At 38.6% G+C, this 25,212-nt stretch overlaps 1 protein-coding gene and 1 non-coding gene across 7 annotated transcripts in view; both read right to left on the bottom strand.

Annotated features, from left to right (window-relative positions):
• Positions 1–991: 991 nt before the first annotated feature.
• LOC134542678 (TGF-beta-activated kinase 1 and MAP3K7-binding protein 2) overlaps positions 992–25,212 on the bottom strand; it is a 213,601-nt gene continuing 189,380 nt past the window's right edge. For all 6 annotated transcript variants that reach the window (XR_010076845.1, XM_063387121.1, XM_063387120.1 and 3 more), the window contains one exon: positions 992–1,182. The gene's annotated coding sequence lies outside the window, so the exon portion shown is untranslated. The remainder of the gene's footprint in view (positions 1,183–25,212) is intronic.
• On the bottom strand, positions 19,164–19,245 carry Trnal-aag (transfer RNA leucine (anticodon AAG)). The gene has a single exon. It is a non-coding gene; the product is annotated as a tRNA-Leu (tRNA).

Genomic DNA, 25,212 nt, shown 5'->3' with positions numbered 1-25,212 from the left:
GCTGCCCAAAATATAACTGTGTTAAATGATGGTGCAGAGTCCTAGTACGTTAATTGAGCGTAGACGCGTTGCCTTTCAAAATCAAATATTCAATAACAGCTCGATTCTACATTTTCTTTTTTTCACAATAACTTGCGCACCGACTCACGTAATTGATTGTTAAAAAACCTTCGCACGTCCAAAATTGCTGAAATTTCGGAGAGTTCATTCCAAAACATAAGCAAACACATTCCCCAATTTTCGTAGACGAGTGCTGCTATCTTCATGTTGGAATGCTGCTATCTTCATGTTGGAGTGCTGCTATCTTCATGTTAGAGTGCTGCTATCTTCATGTTGGAGTGCTGCTATCTTCATGTTGGAGTGCTGCTATCTTCATGTTGAGGTCAGAAACTTTTCAGACAACCCTCGTATATCCAGTTTAAAAATGAAAAAAAAAACTGATATGAATGGCAATTGAAACGTTATATTTACAATATTTAATTGGTATTTTTGCAATGTTAAATCCAATTAAATTAAAATAATATTTTTGTTATTTATAATAAAATTACAGTAAAACTATAAGTTTTATTCAAACAATCAGAAATTGTTAACCTCATACCAGTGCTACAAGGCAGGCACAATAAGTCTACCTAATGATGTGTGCCTACACTATTGTTACAAGATTGGTACAGTAGGTATACCTAATGATGTGGACCTTTTACTAGCACTACATTAAGGCGATATATTTATTACATTTCCAATAATATCGTATTATCAACTAACGAGGAATCGATAATAGGACGTTACCACATTCAATTTTTCAACGCATATGGAGTTTTTTTTTTTGCCAATTTAGCATTTTATTTTATCATAAAAATATTTATATTACTTTTCTGGAAATGTCAGTAAGTACTCAAGCAACAAAAACAACATAAAACACAATTTGTGTGCAGTAAGTAAATGCATCTTTAAAATAGATGCACAATCTGCATGAAAAATAAACGAAACGAAGTACAAAAATTGTGTTTACTCTGCGAGCTGGCAAAATTGCTTGCACAAGCCTTTACAAAACAAGGAACAAGTGATGGTGCTCCACAGCCTAGAAGCACTGTTTCAAAACGTTCTTCTATGAGTCGAGGTGCAACTCAGTCCCATGAAGTGACAAAATGCGACTATTCACTGCGAATCTTCACAGGTTGTCTCCTGTAACAAACAAGCAATTGTCAGAAAGCCCAGTTTGCTAAACTGCAATTGTGCTATTCAACATACGCTGATCCTCATGTTCTAATTACCAAGTTTCATCTGGAAAATGACACCAATATTTAAATAAAAATTTTAAATACACGAATCACACAGAAGGCAACAGTACTTATTAACGATGCAAAGTAAAAGGAACAAACGAAGTTCGCAGCAAGAAACCGAATCAGCTATGTCGCCACCACCGATGCCTTGATACCGATATCACTGTAGCAGATGCCAAGTCTCAAATTATGACCAATCATCTCTAAAATTTATTAGATTTTTCAGTTAGGCAAGTAAATACTTGGATCATACATTTTCAATTGCTATAACTGCGTTTAGCAATTACATCGCGAATTCAAAACAGCTAATTGGTTAGAGACCATTAGGAATGGTGACCCATAGATTCATTCTCGAGGCAGCGAGACATTATGGAAGGTGAAACAGTGCATTAGATCTCGAGACAAGAAGGAATTAGGATAGTAACACAGGAATCAACATCTAGAGATAGCCAACCATTAGGAATGGAGACACAGAGAAGTAGTATGTAAATGTTCCTCCTGGCCCAGGATTCAGGCTGTGGATTGTGGATTGTCGACGCCATCTTGGATTGTAACGTCACGGTGGCCATCTTGAATGACCTTGACCTTCAAAATTAGCCAAAAATGACTCAAAATTTGACAATATTCCTAAAAAAATTCCCTATTTCAAGGGAAAATTGTCTGTTTTGTTTCACGTTTTAGTCTCCAAAAAATGCCAATGACTTAAAAAGTCCGTAATGAGGCTTAAGAATCCATATCTACAAGCCTACCTAAGCTTCTAAGAGAATTAAGATGTCATGTCAGCAATTTGGAATTATGATGTAACTGTTGCAATTATTATTACAGCCACCATCTTAAAAACTGTAATTATCAAGCTATAAATTCAGGAATTATGTTAAAATTTATAAAAAATTAAGTTAAACAAAATTTAATAAATATTATCTAAAAACACTGCTGCACATTTTGTACCGACGGCCATCTTGGATAACCTTGAAATTGACCATTTGACTCCGGTGGCCATATTGGATGACTGACCAAAATCTTTGACCTTAACATTAACCCCAGCGGCCATCTTGGGTCCGCGATTTTGATTTCTAGAACATTCCGCCAATTTGAATTCCGCCATGGCCATGTTCTTTTCTAGCACTTTCCAACATCTAATGCCCACTCCCTAATGTTGCCATTTTCGTTGCGACCACCATATTGGATTACATAACATTGCAATATTTATTACAGTCGCCATATTGAATTGTAACACGTCTGCCATCTTGGATTTCTTTAAAAATACTTTTTTTATTTTGACATCATGTCTGCCATCTTGTTTACATATGCTGGTGGCCCCCATCTTGGATGACGACAAACCCGCCATATTGTTTTCGTCTGCTGGAGGCCGATATTTTTCCTCTTTTCACTTCTAGAAACCTCCATTATTGCTCCATCTCATTCCATAAGGTCGATGTTCCATTACCTACCAGAGCTGTTATGGTTCTTATCGACATATAAAATGTAATATTTTATGCAAAATACATTGGAAGCACTGTGATTCGAACCATTGCAGCTCTTACCTCTAGGTTGGAAAACATAAGCTTTTAACTGCTCAGCCACTGAGACATTTACCAGACTGAGAATTAAATAAGGTACCGGTATACAAAAAATAATACACATCATCGGACAAGAATTTTTTTTTAAGTTGAAGGAATAATAGCCATATTGTTTTCAGTATTCGTTACCAGGAGTGCTAGTTAACACACGTCGCCTTTTAGAGGACGTCACCGCCATTTTGTTTTCAATACTAGTTACTAGAAGCACTAGTGTCATTTAGAATACATTACATCTGCTAGAGTGAGTTGACACCATCTTAGTTAAATTCTTAGCCACTAGAGTGCAGTATTATTTATTAACAGACAGTCTGCTCTCACGGTATACACCATCTTTAAATTTAGATGCCATATTGCAAATCTGTATTTATTTAGCTATAAATTCGGAAAAATTCACGCATTCATTTTAAATAAAACTCAGCAATTGAATGATTGAATCGATTGCATGCTGTCCTTGGCACAATACTTAATCGATGAAAATTATTTTATTTAAAAAACTTATTTAATAAATCATGTTCAAAAAGTAGTATGTAATAGTTCCTCCGGCACCAGGCGTCAGGGTGAGGAGCCGAGTAGCCAACCGCCATTTTGGATTGTGACGTCACGGCGGCCATCTTGGATGGCCGTGACCTTCACCTTTAATATTCCTTGACCTTTGACCTTCAAAACTTGTCAAAATTTTCCAAAATTTTCCAAACTTTACCCAACATTTCTTATGATTCGCCAAAATTTCCATTTTTTTAGAAAATAATTCTGCCAAAAATCTCAAAAAATTTGTTAATTCAAAAGTTAGGATTTCGAAAAACATCCAAAGTCTTTTTGCCTTAGAAAGAACTAAAGCGGCTTAAAAGTCCTAAGAGCTAGCCGCTTTAAGCCGCCAAGGTCATGACCTTGAAAATTAGGATGCCATGGTAGCCATTTTGAATGATGATGTCACCGTTGCAATTTCCGTTACGACCGCTGTCTTGAAAATCATTATTTATAATCCGATTTTAATGAAAAATTTTTTAAATTGATAAAAAAATGGCATTAACAAAATTTTTATAAAAATTTTTAAAAAACAAACATTTTGACATGGAGCTCGGAGTCCTCGGTTAGAACCTGGTGAGGGAAAAAAAATGGCGACCGATTCTTCCCTCGTGGTGTCTGCTGGCAGACTGACTCCCACCACTTTTTTCATAGCATAGGCCTATATCTACTACCCTCTACCCCTCCCCCTCAATTTTTTCTTAAACAATTATTATTATTTTTTTTATCCTAAACACCCCCCCCCCCCCACTCCTACTACTGTTGTTGTTCCCCCACCCTTCCAAGAAAAAAAATGTTCACCCCCTCCCTCCCCTCTCTCTTTTCGTCATTCCCACACCTACCCCCTCCCCCATCAACAAATTTTTTTAGGGAATAAATATTGGCTGCCGGCCCGGGATTGGCCGACCAGACTGGCCAATCACGCCGCGTACAGATCCCGGCCCCACGATGCGGACGGTATGGAAAATTCCCGCGCAGAACCCAGCGAGTAATACTTAACTTTATAATTATAAATAATAATAAACAGTCGGTGGTCGTCTCTCGGGGCGTGCGCATCTCTCTCGCGGGCTGTTGGCTGGGAGTTCCCTGCGCCCTATTGGGTAACCGAAGGCTGGCAGTGTGTGTGGGTTTTGTGTGCGTGCTGGGGGCGGCCTAGCAGCGCCAACTGCTACCGACCGCGTCCCGCGGGTGACGGATACGGGAGCCCAGCCCGAGAGTTGCAATCTCGCTGGGGTGGCTGTGAATAACCAATAGCAGTCCGCGGACCAATGGCCGGCCTGTGGAGTCGTTATCACGGCTGTCGGGGAGAAAGGTAGCCTGAATGTAGCTCGGCGCGCGGCAGAAAGCAGCTTCGTCGGCGAAGGCACCGCAGGGGAGCTCGATGTGCCTTAGTAGCGAAGTGTAGACGAACTGCGGGCTGGAACTTGCGGAGCTGTGGACTGCCGCGCGCGCAACGGAACTGAACAGCATCGGAATTCTGAAGGAAGAGATGGCGGCGCCTTCAAGTTGGGGCCCTGTTGGAGCCAGTGGTAGCCTGGGCGGCGCGACCTTCAACCGACCCGGGAATTTGGGGGGCAAGAGGGTCCGACTCGCAAGATACTTCATTCGCCTGAACGACTTACCCCCACCCTGGCTTGAAAGGTCGTTGGCTGTTGACTGGAAGAAGGAAGATGAAGATGGCGCAATGTCAGGCTGCCTTTCGCTCCGAGAGCCAGCAGTTCGAGCCGGTTTACTGGCTCGTCTGCCCACTTCTGTTTTAACTGTGGCTGCCTGGGCAGCTGTGGCTGGGCTGACGAGTGAAGTCGCCCGCCCCTGGGGGTGCTTGCGCCCCTGGTTAATAATAACCCAGGAGTTCCCAACCTTTAAATGCGGGCCGCAAGGCCCAAGCACCCAACTCCAGCATGGTTGATTTTTCAGCCCCTCCAACTCTTCTTACCTGGACCCTTCTTCCTCTTGTCCAGTAGTTACCTGCTTGCTTAATGCATGTTAATTGATCCCCGCATGAACCGGCCCAGGGTTTTCCCTGTGTCTATGCAGGTTTTACCTGGGTCACATTAGCTAGCTTTTAAGCTAGGCGACCAATGGGGCGTCAGTCATGGCGCCAATTGCAGCCATGGCTGGCCAGTAAACCCCAATAGCACACGATGCACGCGCCCTTGTCCTGCATGGTTAAAAACCCGCATGGTAGAGTGTATAGGCTTCGGCCTGAGACACACTTAGGTCCTCCCCTAACCTGGACCCTCCCCTACACACTTAGAATTAACTTAGGCTAGGAAAAAAAAAATTAATAATAAACAAGTCGGCTGATATTATTCAGCAATAAAAGCCGTGCCATGCATGGAGGCGCTTGCCTGGGCAATCAGTGGAAGTAAACACCGGTCGAGTAGCGACACGAGGGGCATGCTGTTGCTAATGGGCGGCGTCCTCCGCAAGTAGCACGACTATAAAACCCAATTAATGAAAATAATAAAATACGAATGTTCCTTCTTCATTCGCCTGTCAACCTATACACTGACAGTTCTTCCACTTTAATTAAGCGAGTGGATCTTAATACCATAACATTAGACTATATAATATAGTAAAACAAAAAAATAAAAATAAAAAAACAGTTTTAATTATGCTTATCTAAAGTACCTCTACGGCATGTTAGCACGGCCTCGCCCGCGCAACATGCATTTATTGTAATAAGCTTAGTTTGTAGAATGTTTAATTTTCTTCCTTCTAGTTATAGGTGCTGCTGTCTGGAGCGGATGTGAGTGGTTCGTATTTACCCTCACCGCCAGGGGCGCTTGCGTCCCTGACCCTCAAATTCCAGTCCCGGAGAAGACACCAAAGTGGACCACGAGTCCAAGTGCCCAACCCCCGCATGGTACAATTTTTCTACTCTGGCCAACTATTCATCCAGACCATCCTCTGTCTCCTGTACTTTCCTACAAATAATGCATGCAAACTTGCATCCCGCATGAAAGTACCCAGGGTTTTCCCTGTGTCTATGCAGGTTTTACCTGCGGGTCCAACTTAACTAGTAGTTTAGACTAGAGATAAGAGTGAGGGGAGTTAGTCATGGCAACAATCGCTGCCATGGCTGGCCAATACCCTCCTAGCACGTGATGCATGCGACCCTCTCCCTGCATGGCTAATCTCAACATGACTAAGGCGTGATAGGCTTCGGCCTGAGACGCACTTAGGTCCCTCCCTAACCCGGACCCCTCCCAAACACACTTAGTTTTTAGTTAGGTTAGGAAAAAAAGTCGGGAAGCCTTCAATAAGCTGCAGTTCCTCGTGCGTGCCAGCCGTCTACTGAGGGCGGCAATGTTTGCTTGTTTGCGAGCGGAGCAAAGATACTTTCAGCATCGTGGCGTACGGTAGAGTTCGTACCTTAGGAGGTCTGGACAAGGACGCTCTTAGAAATTCGTAATTATTTAGCTAGCAATTCGGGAAAAAGTTCAAAATTAATTATGTAAATTTGCAATCAATAAAATGATTAATTAGATCGACTTAGGTCCTTGGTACGATTTTGGATGATGAAAAAAAAAATATAACAACAATTTAACATAATAGTGACAGGTTCAAGAAATAAATCAACACAAGTTCTTTCACAAAATAAATTTTATTACATAATTTCTATTCTACTACAGGATCTCTTGCGAAGGTTAGTAATCTTATAAACATTTAGGTCTGCATAGGCGTGAAATGACTAATTCTTAGCTCCAATCGGTTTGTACTAGACAGAGTCCAGCCAGAACCTTTACTGACATAGTTCTCCTCCTCTTGACAAAGTTTCTCGACAGCGTGTTTAACAGTTTGCTTCACATCGTCAGAATTGTAAATTACTGCAGCCGATGTATTGAATGCACACTTCTTCACTTTGTCATCGAATGGATACGGCTTTCCATATATACAGTCCAACCACAATTATATTTTGATGGACCGTATGTTGCTACATCATCAGTAAGCTGATTGATTATGTTCTGTCTGATATCATCAAGAAAATTACAAATGTCTTTCGACTCACCTAACGTATTAAGATAATAGTCTTTCAATGTTCCACGAAATGCAGACTGCGCCAAGTATAACCCATTATCATTCACTTGTAATGCACCGAACACAGTCTTAGGTTAATTTTCATGTCCAGATGTTATAGTAATCGGTTGCTGCACATCGGTTTTCTTGCTTGTACGCTTACGAGTCTTCAATCTAAAGCGAGGAGTCGATATTTCTGCAGGTAGTTCATCAGTAGACACACGGACTTTACCGTTGCATTTTTTCGCATGTCGTCGCAAACTATCAATACGTGTAAACCAAACATGACACTCATCGCAGCGAAACTTCATACGAGAAGGATTCTTCTCGCATTTACTCCGTTCATGTATTCGTGCTACATGGGAAAATGCGAACGACATATCGCAGTAGCTGCAAGGATACCGCTCTGATGAAGACGAACCTGATCCAGATGTCGCTGTTACTGCAATTGTACCATTTCCAGCCATACTCTTATGCACATCAATCATTCGTTGTTGCACCGAAACCTTTACTTTCGGCCGCGCAGCAGGACCTTTGCATGTCTTCATGTGCGTTTTCATATTATTTTTTCTGGAAAACTGCTTATGGCATTTCTCACAAACAAACACTTTACGATTAAGGTTCTTGGCACATTCTCTCTTCTCGTGTCGACGAGCATTGCTGATGTTTGTGAAAATCTTGTCGCAGTAACAGCTCCGATGTTCGTTAGTTGTTGAATCACCAGCCATTGAAGTCTCCATCGAGGGCGAAAGGAAGTTCGTCGTGTTTCCCTGTGTAGCCAGCACCACCGGCATTAAAGTCCCTTCTGCTGGTGGTACCGCGACTGTTGAAGTCTCCTCCAATGTTGACGTCGTCGTTGCTGACGGGATCTGCTCCTTCTTCGTCGTCGCTGACGTCAAGGTTCCCATAGACGGTGGTAAACGTCCATCAAGTTCGCCGTTTTAGACGGTAAAGATGCCATCGAGTTCACAAGAACAGGTAATTACGCGACTTATGCACCAGAAGAAACAAACTAGGTGATCCTTACACCGACGACGACAGTAACAAACTGAGCGGTCTGCCGTCTAGGACTTGCTTCGACCGATCGAATAATTTAATATAAGAGCCATTTACTATAATACTCGAGTGAAAACAACATTTAAAAAAGAAGCACACCAAAATAAGGTAACACATTTGGAAGCAAATTCGACAAATGAAATGGACACGCAATTCACGCACTTGCAGCTTTCATCACAAAGTTAACATTTAAATTTCATTCAAGCGAGGTATCAAGCCAATGTCACAACATATTAACATCCTATTGGTCATACTATCCTCAAAATTTCACAGTATTATATATCACATCAGTTATAGAACGACTTATAGTTTATAACACACATCATTTAAGTCATTGATCGTTAACAAATTCGAATTTAAAAATGTAAAATATAAGGACATGTTAAATCGAAGAACCGGGTTTGCTAATAGTTTTTATACTCCATTAGCACTGTAGCCACAAAAACCTTGAAAGAACAGTTGTATGAATGACTAGCTGCCCGACCCGGCTTCGCACGGCTATACTAATGGAAAAAAAATTAAGTCACATCTCCCATTTACAGTAATGGTAAATAAAAAAAATTCAGTGAAAATTTATTACAATGCTGTATAATGTACCGGAGAGAAAATGAATAGCACCGATGGTTTCCCGACTCGTGCACGCAACGTACAACTGATGTACCCGTACTTCGCTACGGCAGTCTACAGGCAGATCACTCTTGCGCCGCTCATTATACCTACATACCCCTCCTTGTGGGTACGCCACTGCCGCGCGATGCCCGTTGCCATGGAGACGAAGAAGGCATGAACAATGTAAAATCCTGTTCTCATACAGACTAAGTACACACTGTTGCCTGTTTTTAACCACCCATGGGATCTAATTTTCGGAAAATGTCATCCTGCGTAACATAAGGAACATTACTGTGAAGTTTCAAGTCTGTAAAATACATACACTTGAAAAAAAGGGCAATTTTTGATATTTAAAGTACCCGCAAAATTTAAACGGTGATGAGGACTGCACTAACAAAGAAATAGTCGTTGCCATAGAGACGAATGAAGCATCAACAAAGCAACAGCCGTTGCCATGGTGATTTCCTACCAAAAACTGGAAATTTTGATGTATTACGCCCCCGAAACTCCCCTTGGGATCCGATTTCCGCAGAATACGTTCTTAGTGAGCGTCTACATCACAAAATGAGTAACTATGCTAAATTTCAAGTCAATCTGGTGTATAGTTTTAGAGATATCGTGATGAGTTAGTCAGTGAGTGGTATTTCGCTTAATAAACTTCTAGCGCCTGCGGCATTGTCAACACACACTTCGTACGTGTACTGCATGTTGTATCTAACCCCCTACAACGCATTTGATTCTAAATTGGACTTTTAGTAAGGATCCCTAATGTTATTGATAATATAATATAGCCTATAGCCTTCCTCGATAAATGTAGGCCTACTATCCAACACTGAAAGAATTTTTCAAATCGGACCAGTGGTTCCTGAGATTAACGCGTTCAAACAAACAAACAAACAAACTCTCCAGCTTTATAATATTAGTATAGATATTTAATAAAAGTCGTACTAAATTGTATATTTCTTCCCAACAATATACATTACATGAAAAAAAAAAGTTTTTATTTTATAAACCCCACAATTCTTAGCACATGTTTCTTAGATGATGTATAAATTTTCAACATTTTGCGAACCAACTAGAAGTTTAATCCTACACACCATACGTTCGGATTGTCTCTTGATGTACAATATGTCTCTTGAGCTACTAATTCCATCCTCTTTACATAATTGTTATTAATATTCTTAAATTCCCCGAGCCCATGTCACTATCACAGTCTGAAAGTCATCATCATCATCGTAGCTGTCAACAATATTATCATGAGCTGCATCAATATCATTCATTTTATGATATCGTTTCCACATTTCAGTTGTCAGAGATTTACCACAATCTATTATCTTGTGAGCTACACAATAATTTCTATTGTTTTCTAGACATGGTTAGCTCCATTCTCATTTTCTTTAAAAACCTATGTGTCTCGGTTGATTATTTAATCTTTCAACCCATCATCCTAAACACATTTAAATCATCGTAGTATATAGAAAAAACAATAACAAAGTTCCTTTCATGTAATTCTAGGAACCGCAAAATCCTTTCCACCTATAGTATAGTTTCTTGAGCCTAAGAGTATTTCATTATACCTGTATCATGCAGTGTTCTTCAAGAGATGTGGTATACTACCAGTTCTACGTACAAATCCATCCAATCAATGATTTGTTTACACATTAGAACAAAAACCCTTCACGTTATTTTTATGTGTTTTATTAAATTATTACTTTGACTAAAATAATTACCACACCTAGTAATTTCTACCAAAGTCTCTTTGCACAAGAAATTTTAAACATCATCTCTGAAAACATCCATGTCCCATCTATATCACAAAGTAAAAGAGGGTTAGAGGAGATAGGTCAAATGACAAGTGCTAGTCACTCATAGGGTAAGGAATATGTGTTCGATATCTATCTCAGACATTGTAGCATCTATGTATTTTTCTTACCTCATGTAGAAAAATATCTTCTAATGCATACGAATTTAAACTTATTCACGTGCGACTAGTCAAAAGTACCTAAATTCAAGCACGTTAACCTCAAAAAAATTTAAAAATTTCTCATGGCTATAGGCAGAGACTACACGATCGAGACACGCCTACCATCACCTGCAAATGAACATTGACCCCTCGCGCGGGAGTTGCAAGCTTGCAGAATGCTGCGACAGTCAGATGTTTGCTCGAGACATGCATACATCACGTCGCTAGCCTTCCAACACATTACACGAAAAAATTCGGTGAAATCGTAATCCAGCATACGTAAAGTACTCACTGGAACCACTTCCAAGTATGCAACACTGAACCAGAGCAGAAAACCGACCTAAGAATGTTTAACTTTCAACAATGAAAAAAAAAATTGTAGTGTATATACCAGATTCGAACCCAATACCATACTCAATACTCTGAAAACTATAAGCAACAAAAATGTAAAACAAGCCACCTGCTAGTATAATTTATTTCGTAAACCCTAAATTCATGTTAGTAATCAGTACGAAGGTGTGAGTAACGTGGACTAATAATGGCTTACCATGTATTGAGAATCTTACTGATATAGTCCATCGAAAGTATCAGCATATTCGATAGTTTGGTTAATCGGTTACCATTTTAATTTTTAGTATCACCATCATAGTGTACTTCGATATATACCAGACTATGATTTTAAGCTCATATAATTCCCAGAGGTCTATTAGTTTTATTTCGAGGAGTAATAAATAATGTCATTGAAACAATAATAAAACAAGTTCCTATCAAGCTTGCTCTAATGCTTCGCTATTACCTATTCCATCACTTTACCAGCTCCATCACACACTCACACAAAGTACATGCTTAACACTCATGCATAAACAATTACGAATCCCAATATCCCCCCCCCCCCCCAGCATATCCAATTCATATAAATGTTTTTTAGAATGCAGATACCATACTCAACCAAAAATTATGTCATCAAAAAACTGCCTTCATCATTATTGTAAAAAAATACTCCCAACAATGACTAAATGCACATTACAAACCAGACCCAATTACAAAATTACTTGTCCCCTTATAGTTTATTACATTAAGATAAACGATGTTGTTTAAGAATAAATAAATAAAAAATTATTGAATTCTTTTTTTAATTGTATCTTTATTCACAGTAAGATCTGACACTGTACACACACACACCCATATGTATATATATGTACATATATATGTATATATATGTATATATATATCGTATACATTTCTCTGTCAATGCAACATTAATTTTTAATTTAAAAATAATAATTTAGTTCGTTTTAAGAGTGGAAAAAATACAACTAATTCAAACAGAACACTCTACAACAGTTCACGAGTGTTACACCTTAGAGGACCAGAGATGTTGATGCTAGAAACCTACCTTTACAAAATTTATAATGTTTTTTCAAGTAAAATTTTCGTGTAACCTGAACACCGCACTTCACACACAGAAATTTTACACGGTCAAGATTTCTTCTGCAACCATGATATTCATGGATTCGTAGTCTTTTAAAACGTTTACCACAGTAGCGGCACCGATGCAGATATTCATCGTAATTACCATCGCTATGCCCGCTGTACAACTTGCAAATTAACTTTGCTTTTACAATGCCTAATCAAATTACTTTTGTTTGTGAAATGTACAGCACATGGTTCACACGCAAATGTCACACGATTAGCGTTTCTTCAACAGACATGATTTCCATGTAATCTTGCATGTTGACGGTAATTGAAACTTTTGTCACAGTACGTACACAGATGTCTCGTCGTTAGACCTTGAGTCATCAACGGCTCGGAAAGTATATTACTTTCAATGTAACACTGCTGTTGCAGGCGACGAAGACCCGTGTGTTGCATGATCTTGAGACTTCCCATTCGACATTGACAGATCATCTGTACTGGATGTCATAGAACCGGAAGTAGACACGACTGGGAATTGCTCACAAATTGTTTTATTTACCAAATTCGGTGTAGTTGCAGGTGTTATCTTTAAAAGATTTGTGCAATGGGAGTGCATGACTTGATGTAAGTTTTTGGACATACGCCATTGCTAATGGCGTATGTCCAAAAACTTACATCAAGTAGTTGCAGGTATCGGAGTCCCCTCTGCTGTAGATAATGCACACATTAGTGTCTCTTTAAGTGAATATAAAGTAGATACAGTCTTCATCGGGATCTCTGGAGATTGTAGCCTCGTTACCATCGGAATCTTTGGAGCTGCCCTCAACGTTGTCATCGGGATCTGCTTCGTCATCGTCGCCTCCGTCGTCAGGGACCCCGGTAAAGACGCGAGACCCTCTGTCAAGATCTCTGCAATGGGTGGCCCCAACACCATTGGAATTTGTACCGATGTCGACGTTGCTACAATTGAGAGAGAATACACATGAATATTCATAAATCAGACTTACATGCAGACAAGACCATCCATCAGATCTGCACTGTACCACTACAAGAGATGGACTGAGGGTACTGTTGTCTGAGACTCGCTTAAATAACAGGTCCGCTTGAATAATATAAAACTCAAAACATCATCCATTTTTATTACTTAAAAAAAGAATTAGGAATTTCAGGGAATACCAGTTTAAGTTATATATTCAAACAACTAATCGCAGATCGTGCAACGTAAGAACTTTCAGTATCCAAACATAATTTAAACTACTCAAATATAAATATTATTATGCACAGCTACACATAACTTCCAACTGACTCCAAATGACTACAACACATGACTACAATATTTTATCCCATACCAGGCTACGTCCAAAGTCAATTATGTTTTGTACCTCTAATCAACAGTTCAGGAGACCTTTAGTGTTGATATAGCTACAGCCAAGACATGCTCAGTACCACGCATCTTGAAAATCCTAAGCCTTCAGAGTCGATCCTTGTTAAGCCTTACGACAAAAGTCTCCGAAAAAAGAGACCCACTCCATGAGTTTACTAGAAATTTTTATGCTTGTCATAGCACACATCGATAAATATCTTCGTAAATAACCCAAAAAATTATCAGACCACTAGCATTCGATTTAGGTATGTACATACAGTAGGCCACCAACATATCCATCAACACAAGTCCAACTTACATTAAGCTCCGAACTTACTTTCATCAGTTTACTTGGCTACACTCAGCACACAAAAACTAAAAGAAGTCAATTAACAACCTATTATTTCTTATATACATGTTTCTATAGTTATAAACATAGTTACCATGGTAATTTTTTCAAAAGAATCACTTGTATATCATTTTATCCCCTCCACATTCCCCTAATTTCACCTATATTCAATTAAATACCATATAAATACAAACAAATGCACATGTGGTAGCGTGGCCGAGCGGTCTAAGGCGCTGGTTTATATAGGACCAGGAGTCCATTGAAACTTCAGAAACTAGCTACACATACACAGTGCTGGATGCAAGTACTTCTAAGCTCATTTTACATCACTGAAATTCATATTACATCATAGAAACTATATTCAACACTTATTTTCCTCATTAACATACAATCTAATGCAAATTAACCATCATCGACACTCAATTTGGCACTCATTTCCATCATTGACACTCAATTCATCACTCATTTTTCATCATCGACATGCAATCAAATGCAACTTCATCATCTTCGTCACTCAATTCGACACTCATTTTCCATTATCGTCATTCAATTCGACACTCATTTTTCATCATCGACACTCAATTCGGAACTCATTTTCTTCATCGAAACTCAATTTGACACTCATTTTCTATCATCGACACTCAATTCGGCACTCAGATCCCATCATCGACACTCATTTCCCATAATCGAAACTCAATTTGATACTCATTTTCCATCATCGACTCTCAATTCGACACTCTTTTTCCATCATTGACACTCAATTCAACACCCATTTTCCGTCATCGACACTCAATTCTACATACTCTTTCCAACTTCAACACTCTTTTTCCATCATCTACATACAATAAAATTGATTCTTTCCACCACCCACACACACACACAGATATATATTAAAATATTCATACCCAATTCTTTAAAGTAGCAAACACATGAACTTTATTAGAGAATGAATAACTACACATTTTTAATATCAATTTTGAAAATTATATTTATATCAAAAATACAAAAGTGTAAAAATTCGTCTGTCAATACACATTTATAACTTATTCTATATTCCCTGAATTTCTAAGTTCATCACGTTTCTTTGACAACTGATAAATTTTCGTCATCTTGCGAAACAAGTAAAAGTCGCAACATGTTCGCCAACACGTTCGGGTCTTTCCACGATATATAATCAATTTCACTTGATGGAACCATCTTCTTCGAGTGTTTGCTGAACATATTCTGAAAATCGTTGTAATAATTGTTATGATAATTTGCATCATTATCATCGGTGCTGTCCACATCTTTATTGTAATTGACTCTCGTGCTACTAATAAAAATAAATGCCCAAGTGGCTGTAAAAGAAACGGAAGTGTGTGTGAGCAAAAGGAGAGCAAAGTAAATAACAATAATAACATCAGAGGGAGCAACGAGAGGCCAGACAAACTAATTTAGATTTTCCCCTAAAACAAGTGGGGGAAAGAGGATCGTTATTTGTTTTGAATAAGTTCTGCAAATATGACTATTGGCATACTTTGTTTATTAAAAAAGGAATCTTCTTTAGTTATGACGTTACTCTAGATGCATAGCATCGTTGTGGGAAATGAAAAAATTCACATAGATAGGTTAAGTACCGTAGTTATATATAATAACCATTACATTAATTTAGGTTAAATTAGGGCCGGACCGCAAATTACTATGACAATGCATAATACTAAGTTAAAATAATAAAAATATCATAATATATTTAACATTTAACAAAACAATACTAATTTTGTTTTAAACCTTTGCTGTCTTATGCACTTTTATATTAACAAAAAAAAATATACATAATTTCATTAGGCATCCGAAATTGCCATGCTGTTCGCCACGCACGTAAATTTAAACTTTACCAATGCTTTTCAAAGCACAGTAGATTCAGAAGCTTGGGGGGGGAGGGGTACCGCGGGAATAGGCTCGAAATGCCGGCTACTCGTACGCTGTTACTTGGAAACTGTTACGTGGACGGTGGTCCTTGGATCTTGCACTTGGATCAGTATCTTGGACTCTTGGACCCTGCCTGCAACAGAAATACATTCTTGCGAATAAGACCTGTTTGCAGACAGTCCCGAAAAACATTGGCCCAAAAGGCCTGAAAAGGGTGTGGGGGGAGGGGTAATCTAGCGAAGAGAAAATAAACACTCACCAATGCAGGGTGGATGATGCTGTCTCTCAGGGTGGTGTCGTGCATTGGAGTCCCGACACACGCGACGCGATTTTTACAAAGAATTCCATCATTTAATATAATTAAATGAAACCAGAAGAAGAAAATAACTCTAACACTTCGACTATTAAAAACTCTACTGGCTGGCTAAACAATTCTATCTAAATTAGGGAGTTCATCCCTCGTAGTCTGTTGACGACATGGTACAGGCGTTCTTCTTGGCGAAGACAAGCGTCGACGATTACGGTATTACCAGCCAGAAAGGACCCGCGTGCCGAAGTCCCTCTGATGGGGGGGAACATTGTAATTTTTACGGGCGCTCAGGTAAGGTGGGGGTGTGGGAGGATACCGAAGGTAGCCGAAGATGCCCGAAGGGTCTAAGCAGGCGGAAAAAGCGCTCGCCGCGCACTCACCAGAGTCGCGGGCGGACTAAGGTCGCAATCCCACTGCGACTGCTTCCAAAGTCGATATGACAAGCTGTCTCTTGTGGAAGGGATGAGTAGTGCGCTCTGGCGGCCAAGAGGAGGGTCACAGAAACGTCCGCTAACATCGGTTGCTTTTACAACACATCGCATGAGGAAATATGAAGATGAGTAGTAAAACTACTTTGGGCCTGATTTTTTTCAAAAAAAAAAAAGATTTTGTCGAAAATAATTGTCGAATGCTCATACATAAAAATACAAAGTACCTAAAAAAATACTTTAGTCGCTATTACACCATTATGGAGTACGTACAGTCTAGTGAAGGTGCGATACTCAAATATGAATCTCGATCTGAAGGACATTGTATAAACTGTGGCAACTACTTTGATAAAAGCTATAATGCTCGTAGACATGAAAATAACGATTGTGTTTAAAGCCCATTCCGTCAAATACTAAGTTGTGACAAGTGTGGTAGGCGGTTTAAACGAAGACAGAATTAAAAAAAGACACGATAAATCTTGTAAAGTCAATCTCGTACAGGAGATAAAGTACGTAGATGGAGACGCTATACTCGGGGACAGTATGTCCTGAAATGAAATTGATCTATGTAGTCTTAAAAGCGATTGAGTTAAAATATCTCCAGGTCTTGAGAATAGAAATAGCTTAAATTATGTTGACGATTTAAGTAAGGTAGAATATAATATAAGTAACATCTCCAGAAAAAGTGAAAAGTCGTCTTATAGTAGCCTTCTACGAACTTTGGAATATTTTTTGGCCAATTAGCAGTTGATGGCAATAGTGGTACTCCAATGTCAAAAAAGGGATGAGCAAGATGAAGATGTCAGTGTGTTTGATAATGTGCCGTTTATCATAATTTTTGGGCAGAAGTTTTGAATTTTATGTTTCATTTTTCATTTTTATCGAAGGAAACAAAAAAAAAATTAATTTGCATTTTTAATTTTTATTTCATTACTGTACTCTCCGACGTAATCTAGTGCAACCCAGTGCACCTGCACTTGTTCGCAGACCCAATTAGATACTTTTGCTGCGATTGGTTATCGCAGCACCTCGGCCGCAGTTTGCATCACGTTTTCTACCTGTAACAGTATGACTTTTCGTGCTAGCGAATGCTACCCCAAGCCCCGAGCTAGCATCTTTCATTTCTCGGAGGCAAGCATAGGTAAGCTGTTTGGCAGCACGTCGAGGAGCTTATTAAAGTCCTCGGCGATGCCTTGGGACGGTCCACACGACGCTTTTCCCAGGCGACTTAGCAAGTTTTGACCCCCCCCCCCCCCTTCCTTCTTCTTCCCCCCTGTGGCTTCTTGGGAACTCCTACTCGAAGCATCGACCTCCAGTGAACCCGCGCAGGGTACATGCTCTCTCCAACGACATACGCCCTTGTCCAACAGAGCCCTCAGCGAGCTCTAGCGGCAGCAAAAATCCCTAACCTAGCTCTGTGCGCTGGTTGCGAGTGCGCCCAGTGCACTCAGGAGCACTCAGAGAAAAACATCACTATATTGTCAGGAATAACCAGGAGCACATGGAGAAAACCATTGCACGTTTTCTTTAATATCAAAAAATTTCAGAAAAAAATTAAAATAATAATAAATTAAAATAATAATAATTAACACAAAATAATAAATAAAATATTATAAAAAAAGCTTCTGACATCTTGACAACTTCTCCGTTGTTGGCCAAGGATAGAGTTCTAGTACAAGACAGAATAATTTTATAATATTTAACTTTTTGTGTTTATTATTATAAATGAGTGTCGAATTGAGTTTCGATTATGGGAAATGAGTGTCGATGATGCAATATGAGTGCCGAATTGAGTGTCGATGATAGAAAATGAGTGTCGAATTGAGTGTCGATGGTGAAAATGAGTGCCGAATTGTATGTCGTTGATGGAAAATGAGTGTCGAATTGAGTGACGATGATGATGAATTTGCATTTGATTGCATGCCGATGATGAAAAATTAGTGATGAATTGAGTGTCAATGATGGAAAATGTGTGCCGATGATGGTTAATTTGCATTAGATTGTATGTTAATGAGGAAAAGAAGTGTTGAATATAGTTTCTATGATGTAATATGAGTGTCAGTGATGGAAAATGAGCTTAGAATTACTTGCATCCAGCACTGTGTATGTGTAGCTAGGTTCTAAAGTTTCAATGGACTCCTGGTCCTATATAAATGTAAACTTTGCTAATATGTTCACTGTCAGGCTTATTTTACTAGCCGTCGGTATGCAGTTGATGTTCGAATGAAAACGTACATTAAAATAATTGATTATACCCGGGATGAAAATAAAATAAAATAAATCTGAAAGTTTAGAAAACAAATATCCTTTTCTATGCATTTTAAATGTATAGCTGTTATGTAAAAAGCAACCATGACAGCGGTGGGATTCGAACCCACGCCTCCGAAGAGACTGGTGCCTTAAACCAGCGCCTTAGACCGCTCGGCCACGCTATATTTATATGGTATTCAATAGTATATAGGTGAAATTAGATAAATGTGGAGGGGATAAAATGATATACAAGTGATTCTTTTGAAAAAATTACCATGGTAACTATGTATATAACTATAGAAACATGTATATAAGAAATAATAGGTTGTTAATTGACTTCTTTTAGTTTTTGAGTACTGAGTGTAGCCAAGTAAACTGATGAAAGTAAGTTCGGAGCTTAATGTAAATTGGACATGTGTTGATGGATATGTTGGTGGCCTACTGTATGTGCATAAATAGAATGTTAGTGGTCTGGTAATATTTTGGGTTATTGACGAAGATATTTATCGATGTGTGCTATGACAAGCATAAAAATTTCTAGTAAACTCATGGAGTGGGTCTCTTTTTTCGGAGACTTTTGTCGTAAGGCTTAACAAGGATCGACTCTGAAGGCTTAGGATTTTCAAGATGCGTGGTACTGAGCATGTCTTGGCTGTAGCTATATCAACACTAAAGGTCTCCTGAACTGTTGATTAGAGGTACAAAACATAATTGACTTTGGACGTAGCCTGGTATGGGATAAAATATTGTAGTCATGTGTTGTAGTCATTTGGAGTCAGTTGGAAGTTATGTGTAGCTGTGCATAATAATATTTACATTTGAGTAGTTTAAATTATGTTTGGATTCTGAAAGTTCTTACGATGCACGATCTGCGATTAGTTGTTTGAATATATAACTTAAAATGGTATTCCCTAAATTCCTAATTCTTTTTTTAAGTAATAAAAATGGATGATGATTTGAGTTTTATATTATTCAAGCGGACCTGTTATTTAAGCGAGTCTCAGACAACAGGACCCTCAGTCCATCTCTTGTAGTGGTACAGTGCAGATCTGATGGATGGTCTTGTCTGCATGTAAGTCTGATTTATGAATATTCATGTGTATTCTCTCTCAATTGTAGCAACGTCGACATAAGTACAAATCCCGATGGTGGTGGGGTCACCAGCTGCAGAGATCTTGGTGGAGGGTCTCGCGTCTTTACCGGGGTCCCTGATGACGGAGGCGACGATGACGAAGCAGATCCCGATGACAACGTTGAGGAAAGCTTCAAAAATTTCGATGGTAACGAGGCTACAATCTCCAGAGATCCCGATGATGACTGTATCTACTTTCTATTCACTTCAAGAGACACTAATGTGTGCATTATCGACAGCAGAGGAGACCCTGACACCTGCAACTACACCGAATTTGTTAAATAAAACAATTTGTGAGCAATTCCCACTCGTGTCTACTTCCGATGCTATGACATCCAGTACAGATGATCTGTCAATGTCGAATGGGAAATCTCCAGATCATGCAACACACGGGTCTTCGTCGCCTGCAACAGCAGTGTTACATTAAAAGTAATATACTTTCCGAGCCGTTGATGACTCAAGGTCTAACGACGAGACATCTGTGTACGTACTGTGACAAAAGTTTCAAATACCGTCAACATGCAAGATGACATGGAAATCATGTCTGTTGAAGAAACGCTAATCGTGTGACATTTGCGTGTGAACCATGTGCTGTACATTTCACAAACAAAAGTAATTTGATTAGGCATTGTAAAAGCAAAGTTAATTTGCAAGTTGTACAGCGGGCAAAGCGATGGTAATTGTGATGAATATCTGTATGGGTGCCGCTACTATGGTAAACGTTTTGAAAGACTACGTATCCATGAAAATCATGGTTGCAGAAGAAATCTTGACCGTGTAAAATTTCTGTGTGCGAAGTGCGGTGTACAGGTTACACGAAAATTTTACTTGAAAAAAAAACATTTTAAATTTTGTAAAGGTAGGTTTCTATCGTCAACATCTCTGGTCCTCTAATGTGTAACACTCGTGAACTCTTGTAGCGTGTTCTGTATGAATTAGATGTATTTTTTTTTCACTATTAAAACGAACTAAAATATATTTTTAAAAATAAAAATTAATTTTGTTTGGACTGAGAAATGTATACGATATATATATATATATATATATATATGTATATGTATATATATATATATGTATATGTATACAGTGTCAGATTTTACTGTGAATAAAGTTACAATTAAATAAAAATTATAGAATTAAAGAATTTTTATTTATTTATTCTTAAACAACATCGTTTATCTTAATGTAATAAACTATAAGGGGACAAGTAATTTTGTAATTGGGTCTGGTCTGTAATGTGCATTTAGTCATTGTTGGGAGTATTTTTTTACAATAATGAGGAAGGCAGTTTTTTGCTAACATAATTTTTGGTTGAGTATGGTATCTGAATTCTTAAAAACATTTATATGAATTGGATATGCTGGGGGGGGGGGATATTGGGATTCGTAATTGTTTATGCATGAGTGTTAAGCATGTACTTTGTGTGAGTGTGTGATGAAGCTGGTAAAGTGATGGAATAGGTAATAGCGAAGCATTAGAGCAAGCTTGATAGGAACTTGTTTTATTATTGTTTCTATGAAATTATTTATTACTCCTCGAAATAAAACTAATAGACCTCTGGGAATTGTATGAGCTTAAAATCATAGTCTGGTATATATCGAAGTACACTATGATGGTGATATTAAAAATTAAAATGGTAACTGATTAACCAAACTATCGAATATGCTGATACATTGGATGGACTGTATCAGTAAGATTCTCAATACATGGTAAGCCATTATTAGTCCACGTTACTCACACCTTCGTACTGATTACTAACATGAATTTAGGGTTCACGAAATAAATTATACTAGCAGGTGGCTTGTTGTACATTTTTGTTGCTTATAGTTTTCAGAGTATTGAGTATGGTATTGGGTTCGAATCTGGTATATATACTACAATTTTTTTTTTCATTGTTGAAAGTTAAACATTCTTAGGTCGGTTTTCTGCTCTGGTTCAGTGTTGCATACTTTGAAGTGGTTCCAGCGAGTACTTTACGTATGCTGGATTACGATTTCACTGAATTTTTTCGTGTAATGTGTTGGAAGGCTAGCTACGTGATGTATGCATGTCACGAGCAAACATCTGACTGTCGCAGCATTCTGCAAGCTTGCAACTCCCGCGCGAGGGGTCAATGTTCATTTGAAGGTGATGGTAGGCGTGTCTCGATCGTGTAGTTTCTGCCTATAGCCATGAGAATTTTTTAAATTTACTTTGAGTTTAACGTGCTTGAATTTAGGTACTTTTGACTAGTCGCACGTGAATAAGTTTAAATCAGTATGCATTGGAAGATATTTTTCTACATGAGGTAAGAAGAATACATAGATGCTACAATGCCTGAGATAGATATCGAACACATTCCTTACCCTATGAGTGACTAGCACTTGTCATTTGACCTATCTCCTCTAACTCTCTTTTACTTTGTGATATAGATGGGACATGGTTGTTTTCAGAGATTATGGTTAAAATGTCTTGGGCAAAGAGTCCTTTGTAGAAATTACTATGTGTGGTAATTATTTTAGTCAAAGTGATAATTTAATAAAACACGTAATGGCTTACTGTAGGCTGGTATTGGAGGACTTAAACCTCTTTTAATAATTTTAAACATGATTTATTAAAAAAGATTTTTTACAATTAATAAAATTATTTGCATAGATCAATTATCGAACCAAGGACAGGAATAAATGGATTCAATCATTAAATTACTGACTGATTTGTTAAAATTAATTTTGGATTTTTTCCCGAATTTATAGCTAAATAAATATAGATTCCCAAGATGGCATCTAAATTTAAAGATGGTGGATACCGTGAGAGCAGACTGTCTGTTGATAAATAATACTGCACTCTAATGGCTAAGAATTAAACTAACATGGTGTCAACAAACTCTAGCAGATGTAATGTATACTACATGACACTAGTGCTCCTAGTAACTAGTATTGAAAACAAAATAGCGGTGACGTCCTATAAAAGGTGACATGTGTTAACTAGCACTCCTGGTAACGAATACTGAAGACAATGTGGCGTTTCTATCTTAAACAGTCGATGCTATTATTCCTTCAACTTAAAAAAAATTAATAGGCTGATTATTTGTATTATTTTTATATACCTTATTTAATTCTCAGTCTGGTAAATGTCTCAGTGGCTGAGCAGTTAAAAGCTTATGTTTTCCAACCTAGAGGTAAGAGCTGCGATGGTTCGAATCACAGTGCTTCCAATGTATTTTGCATAAAAAATAAATTTTATATGTCGATAAGAACCATAACAGCTCTGGTAGGTAATGGAACATCGTATGGAATGAGATGGAGTGATGCTGGAGGTCTCTAGAAGTAAACAGAGGAAACAAAGACATCTGTATCCAAGATGTCGGCCTTCAGCAGACGAAAACAATATGGCAGATTTGTCATCATCCAAGATGGGGGACACCAGCAGATGTAAACAATATGGCAGACATGATGTCAGAATAAAAAAAGTATTTTTAAAGAAATCCAAGATGGCAGACATGTTGTTACAATTCAATATGGCGACTGTAATAAAATTTGCAATGTAATGAAATCCAATATGGTGGTCGCAACGAAAATGGCAACATTAGGGAGTGGACATTAGATGTTGGAAAGTGCTAGAAAAGAACATAGTGGAATTCAAATTGGCGGAATGTTCTAGAAATCAAAATCGCGGACCCAAGATGGCCGCTGGGGTCAATGTTATGGTCAAATGTTTTGGTCAAAGTCATGGCCACCGGAGTCAAATGGTCAAAGTAAAGGTTATCTATAGAATGGCCGTCGGTACAAAATGTGCAACAGTGGATTTAGATATTATTTATCAAATTATGTTTAACTTAATTGTTTATAAATTTTAAAATTCTTCCTGTTTTTATAGCATGAAAATTACATTTTTTTAAGATGGCGGCCTTAATGATAATTTCAACAGTTACATCATAATTCAAAATTGCTGACATTGCATCCTAATTCTCAAGGTCATGACCTCGGAGGCTTAGGTAGGCTTGTAGGTATGGATTCTTAAGCATAATTTACAGACTTTTCAAGCCACTGGCACTTTTGGGGACTAAAACGTGAAACAAAACAGGAAATTTTTTAGGAACTTTGTCAAAATTTGAGTGTTTTTTTGGCTAATCTTGAGGGTAAAGTTCATCCAAGATGGCCGACATGATGTCACAATCCAAGATGGTGTTGAAAATCCGCAATTAAAGCCTGAAGCTTGGGCCAGAAGGAACATTTACATACTACTCAGAGATTCCTTTCTAGACAGTGAAATATTATGGTTTGTTAAACAGAGCTTTAACTATCAAGACAGCTAGTCATTAGGTATGGTGACACAGTGCTTCAGGTCTCAAGACAGCGAGGCATATGAGGTGGTGACACTGAGCTTCAAAACTTAAGTCAGTGAGGCATTAGGGGTTGTGACACTGTCCTTCGAATCTCGAGATAGCGATACATTAGGGGTGTTGACGCAAAGCTACAATTTCGAGGCAGAGGTATTAGGGGTGGTGACACAGTGCTTCAGATCTCGAAATGGAACATTAGTGGTGTTGCACAGAGTTTCAGATGTCGATTCAGCGAGGCATTGCAGGTATTGGCACAGTGCTTTAGATCTCGAGACAGCGTGCCATTAAGGGTGGTGACACAAATCTACAGCTCTTCAAAAAAGGCATTATAGGTGGTAACACAGTGTTTCAGATCTCAAGACAAGGCATTAGGGGTTGTGACACAGTTACAGGTCTCAAGAGAGCGAGTCACAAGAGGTGTGACAAGGATACTCTCTCGAGAAAGCAAATAAATAGTGTTGGTGACAATGATACAGCTCTAGAGACATCGAGACATTAGGGTTTGTGACCCGGTACTTCAGATCGTGACACAGAAAGTCATTATGGATGGTGACTCATAGCTTCAGATCTCTAAAACGTGAGTCATTACATGTGGAAAGACATTGCTTCAGACCCTGAGCCAGCGTTGTATAATAGATGAGAGATCTCGAGAAAGCAAGGAATTATTTTTGGTGACACAGAGCTTCAGTTGTCAAGACA

The sequence above is a fragment of the Bacillus rossius genome (assembly GCF_032445375.1).
Source record: "Bacillus rossius redtenbacheri isolate Brsri chromosome 9 unlocalized genomic scaffold, Brsri_v3 Brsri_v3_scf9_1, whole genome shotgun sequence".
NCBI classification, from domain to species: Eukaryota; Metazoa; Arthropoda; class Insecta; order Phasmatodea; family Bacillidae; genus Bacillus; species Bacillus rossius.
This window is presented reverse-complemented; position numbering and strand designations above follow the sequence as displayed.